The 5,819-nt window shown below is 44.2% G+C and overlaps 1 pseudogene; it reads right to left on the bottom strand.

The window, feature by feature from the left end:
* Positions 1–3,567: 3,567 nt before the first annotated feature.
* LOC112078098 (myosin heavy chain, fast skeletal muscle-like) overlaps positions 3,568–5,819 on the bottom strand; it is a 7,840-nt pseudogene continuing 5,588 nt past the window's right edge.

Here is a 5,819-nt window from a genome sequence, read left to right as displayed (position 1 = left end):
GAGAGAGAGAAAGAGAAAGAACCTAATAAGACCAGCAGAGGGAAGCACAGGGACAAGACATGATCAAAGACAAAACATGACAATAAATCTCCCCCATCAAGCCAACGTCATGACACCAGGCAGTGATGCAACCAGTCAGGCTGCTCTAGATGGTGCAGCTGTAGAACTTTTTGAGGATATGAGAACTCATGCCAAAACTTTTCAGTCGCCTGAGGGGGAAAAGGTTTTGTTGTGCCCTCTTCACGACTGTCTTGGTGTACTTGGAACAGGATAGTTTGTTGGTGATGTGGACACCAAGGAACTTGAAGCTCTCAACCTGCTCTACACAGCCCCGTCGATGATAATGGGGGCGTGCTCAGTCCTCCTTTTCCTATAGTCCACAATCATCTCCTTTGTCTTAATCACGTTGAGGGAGAGGTTGTTGTCCTGGAACCACACGGCCAGATCTCTGACCTCCTCCCTATAGGCTGTCTCATCGTTGTCGGTAATCAGGCCTATCACTTTTGATCAGCAAACTGATCATGATGGTGAAATGATGGTGTTGGAGTCGTGCCTGGCCATGCAGCCATGAGTGAACAGGGAGTACAGGAGAGGTCTGAGCACACACCCCTGAGGGGCCCACGTGTTGAGGATCAGCGTGGCGGATGTGTTGCCTACCCTACCCTTACCACCTGGGGGCATTCTCACATAGGTGTTCCTTTTGTCCAGGTGGGAAAGGGCAGTGTGGAGTGCAATAGAGATTGCGTCAACTGTGGAGCTGTTAGGGCGGTATGCAAATTGGAGTGAGTCTAGGGTTTCTGGGATAACGGTGTTGATGTGAGCCATGACCAGCCTTTCAAAGCACTTCATGGCTACAGACGCTACTGGTCGGTAGTCATTTAGGCAAGTTACCTTCTTGTTTTTGGGCACAGGGACTATGGTGGTCTGCTTGAAACATGTTGGTATTACAGACAGACAGGGAGAGGTTGAAAATGTCAGTGAAGACACTTGCCAGTTGATCAGCGTATGCTCGGAGTACACGTCCTGGTAATCTGTCTGACCCTTGACCTGTTTAAAGGTCTTACTCACATCGGCTGCGGAGAGCGTGATCACACAGTTGTCCGGAACAGCTGATGCTCTCATGCATGTTTCAGTGTTACTTTCCTTGAAGCGAGCATAGAAGTAATTTAGCTCGTCTGGTAGGTCGTGTCCCTGGGCAGCTCTCGGCTGTGCTTCCCTTTGTAGTCTGTAATGGTTTGAAAGCCCTGCCACATCCGACGAGCGTCAGAGCTGGTGTAGTAAGATTAGATCTTAGTTCTGTTTTGCTGCTTTGCCTGTTTAATGGTTTCTGTCGGAGGGCATAGCAGGATTTCTTATACGTTTCCGGGTTAGAGTCCTGCTCCTTGAAAAGCGGCAGCTCTGCCCTTTAGCCAGTGAGGCTGATGCCTGTAATCCATGGCTTCTGGTTGGGCTATGCACGTACACTCACTGTGGGGACAACATCATTGATGCACTTATTGATGAGAGAGCAGCAGTGTGATTGACATCAATGCGCTATGTAGATATCAATAATAAGATATCCGTATCGCCGTAGACTACACCGCTACTGTCATTCTGTCCTCCAAACAGTTTATTCAAGTTGGATAATCTTTGGATGCCGTCAGCAGTCGCACCATTGGTAGACATATCTTGGACTGTGGCCTACAAAAGCCTATTCCTGCTCTTTTCCGGTGATCCATCGAACACTGATTTGTCAAGCGGAGTTAAACAAGGGTGTCTGCTGTCACCATATCTATTCGTTAAGGCCATCAAAATGCTAGCTATTAAAATCAGATCATATAACAACATTAGAGGATTAGAAATCCAAGGTTTAAAAACAAGGTGTTATTATGCCGATGACTCAAGTTTTATATTAAGTCCGCAAGCTAGATCCCTGCAATGTCTCATTGAAGATAACTTTTCTGAAACCTAATTATGATAAGTGTACAATATTATGTATTGGAGCTTTACAAAATACAGCTTTTACATTACCCTGCAGTTTACTTATAGAATGGGCTGACGGTGAAGTAGATATATATAAATGAGACTCTTCACAATGAATTTCAATAGAAAACTTGTAAAAATAGACAAGATCCTGCTACCATGGAGAGGTCAATACCTGTTCATATATGTAACATTTGCCCTGATTAACTCCTCCATCATATCTGTTTACTCACTTACTGATGGGGCTGCCTACTCCTGATGATTCGTTTTTCAAATCATATGAGCAAAAAATATTTTGATTTATCTGGGATGCTAAACCAGACAAAATAAAGCGTGCCTATCTATACGATGAATATGAACTGGGTGGGTTGAGATTATTTAATATAAAAGCACTAAACCTCTCTCTAAATGCTTCACTTATACAACTGGTCTGCCTGTCCAAAACAATTCAACACTGGAGGAATAAAAATAGCATAAATAGGAAAGTATACCAGTTTAATTTGAGGACCAGGATGTTTTATAGCTGTGCCACACAGATTGCAAAATAGTTAGGATAGTTAGGACGAGATTTTTGATGTACTAATTCCATGGTACATGGTGTATGGTTGATATATAAAACGACGCAAAACTCAAGACTTTGTGCTTTTCAGCTAAAGTTATTGTACAGAATTCTTTCCACCAACAAAATGTTGAATGTTTGGGGCATACAATCATCGCGGCTCTGCAGGTTTTGTTGTGAGGATAAAGAGTCAATAGACCATTTGTTTTGGTATTCCCCTCAGGTAGCCTGCTTCTGGTCTCAGGTTCAGGAATGGCTGGAAAAGCAGAGCATTAATATAAAGTTGACCCTAGAAATAGCATTGTTGGGATATCTGGAGAGACCTGGTCAGTCAATTACTAATATGCTAATACTCTAAGTAAAAGTATTCATCTCTAACTCACAATCGTGGATTCTTTCTGATTAGATATTCAAGCTGTGTGTTAAACATCACAACATAGTTGAAAGATATATGGTGCGTATAAATCCGAACAAGGTGGCCAGCAGAGATAGATGGGATGGACTGAGCGATGCTAAGGGTTGGGATGTGGAATTGTATACAAGTGGGAGTGGAGTTGCTGGGCGGGGATAGAATGACAGTCAAATTTAAGTCAAAAAAGTCTAATAAAACATGTGTAAGTTTGAATGACACTGATGGGCAGTGTTGTTACAGATAATGCCTGGCTGCCTGAGGCTGATGCCTGAGGCTGATGCCTGAGGGCTGGTGGCCTGGCAGTTGGGAACTTGGGCCGGTGGCTGATAGGTCGCTGGTTCAGGTACCGTTTTTTTGACCTTGTGGGAGATCTGTTGATGTACACTTGAGCAGACCGTTGACCCTGGTTGCTGCTGTGGATCCTCTGTATGGGAGTCTGTTAGATGACTGAATGTGATGTAGATGTTGCGCAGCTTCACTGCAAGTATGTTTATATATTTAATAAAAAATGCATAGTCCGTGTGATGGTAATAAGTCCACAGTCACAAAGGAAGTATATGTAGGCCTACATGTTTTTAATCAATGATCAACATTTCACCATGAAAATCATATTTTATGAAACACAGGAAATTGATAAGACTTTGGTCTTGTTTATTCAGCAGCTTCTTTTCCCTGTAAGAAGAAAGAAATAACAGAATAGATCAGTATTAATACTGAACGTGATAAATATATCAACACTTGGAAATAACAGAATGGATCAAGTATTTACGACTCTGTGCTCAGCTTGATTTTCGATTTTGAAGTACCAAACTAAATTTGGATTATTTACCCTGTCCTGAAATGTGTTTCTCAGAGATCCTCAACATTTGAGTGATTGTAAAAGGTCAGTATTGACGTCTGTGAAGAATGAATCATAGGTGGTGTTGATGTGGTCATGTTTGAACATCAGTCAGGTGTAGGTTTAGCAGCACTTCTGTACCTTTCCGCTGTCGCGGCTCTTGGATCTGAGCTTGTTGACCTGAGTCTCACGATGTCAGCACGCTCCTCGGCCTCCTCCAGCTCATTCTGAACCTTCCTGAACTTAGACATGTGCTGGTTGGATGCTTCCTCCTGGGTAAGAAAGAGAGAGGGAGAGCCTAACATCAGTATTGAACGTTTGAAGCTTCAGGTAGCAATTTAATATATTTTCTTAAAGGAATTATGAGGGAGAGGATATACATGAGAGAAAGTGAGTGGTGGAACAGGGATAAACTGCTGCTTCCAGGACCATGTGATCCAGGAGAGTCAGCACTACCACCAGACCAGCCCCCGGCACAAAGCTAAATAATATTCAACCCGCTCTACTTTAAATTTTTACACATAGGAAGAGGAGTCACTGTTCAGAAATGACTTGCACTATCAACTGAGTCAATGTTGACTGATGTGCAGTACAACACTTCAACTAAACTGTCTAGACGTTTTGTAATGTCTACTAGGGAATGTAAGCTTTCAGAGGTTTTGACTAAGTCTGTGACTCACCGCTTCCTCAGCCTGCCTCTTGTAGGCCTTCACTTTCATCTGCAGCTTATCTACCAGGTCCTGAAGTCTGGCAACGTTCTTCTTATCCTCCTCAGTCTGTGGGAGAAGTTACAAGAATCAATAGTCCATAGTTTAACACACAAACCAGTGTGCTTGAGTGTGTGAAGAATGCACTTTTTCTTACCTGGTAAGTGAGCTCCTTGACTCTGCGCTCATACTTGCGGACTCCCTTGACCGCGTCTACACCTCTTCTCTGCTCGGCCTCCACCTCGTCTCGAGCTCACGCACCTTTGTGGAAGAAATAAACGTAGGCATTTATGTGAGGTGGTGAAGTCAGACGTAACAAATCTTTGTAAAACAGAGGAATGTTCTTCTACTGGCCAAGAAGTGTTGTCTGCTCCTATGTACTTTTACGATTTTAATTAAAGGGGTCTATAATAAAACAACGACATTTCATGACGTTTCATGATGTTGCCAGCAGCATACCACCCTGCATACCACTGCTGGCTTGCTTCTGAAGCTAAGCAGGGTTGGTCCTGGTCAGTCCCTGGATGGGAGACCAGATGCTGCTGGAAGTGGTGTTGGAGGGCCAGTAGGAGGCACTCTTTCCTCTGGTCTAAACAAAGATCCCAATGCCCCAGGGCAGTGATTGGGGACACTGCTCTGTGTAGGGTGCCGTCTTTCGGATGGGACGTTAAACGGGTGTCCTGACTCTCTGAGGTCATTAAAGATCCCATAGCACTTGTCGTAAGAGTAGGGGTGTTAACCCCGGTGTCCTGGCTAAATTCCCAATCTGGCCCTCAACCATCACGGTCACCTAATAATCCCCAGTTTACAATTGGCTCATTCATCCCCCTCCTCTCCCCTGTAACTCATTCCCCAGGTCGTTGCTGCAAATGAGAACGTGTTCTCAGTCAACTTACCTGTAAAATAACGGATAAATAAAAAAATGTAGGTGGGTGATTCAGAGAAAAAGCCATGACACAATGCTCCTGTGTATTTTTTATATGATCAAATACCTTTCCAGCAATCTGTCTTTCAATCCACCCTGCTGTTAACTCACCCTGGACTCCAGTTTCTGGAGCTGCTTCTTGCCTCCCTTCATGGCCAGATTCTCAGCCTCATCCAGGCGGTGCTGCAGGTCCTTGACTGTGACCTCCAGGTTCTTCTTCATCCTCTCCAGGTGAGAGCTGGTGTCCTGCTCCTTCTTCAGCTCCTCAGCCATCATGGCCGCCTGGAATGGTAGTTAGTTTCATTTATGCACCAACTGGCACCAATCATAATGTCCCTCTGAGGTCATCTGACCTCCCTTTGAGATCTCTGTTTAACCAGCCCAGCTTCCATTGGCCTTTGGGACAAATCTAGTTG

This window comes from Salvelinus sp. IW2-2015, unplaced genomic scaffold (assembly GCF_002910315.2).
Source record: "Salvelinus sp. IW2-2015 unplaced genomic scaffold, ASM291031v2 Un_scaffold5256, whole genome shotgun sequence".
NCBI classification, from domain to species: domain Eukaryota; kingdom Metazoa; phylum Chordata; class Actinopteri; order Salmoniformes; family Salmonidae; genus Salvelinus; species Salvelinus sp. IW2-2015.
This window is presented reverse-complemented; position numbering and strand designations above follow the sequence as displayed.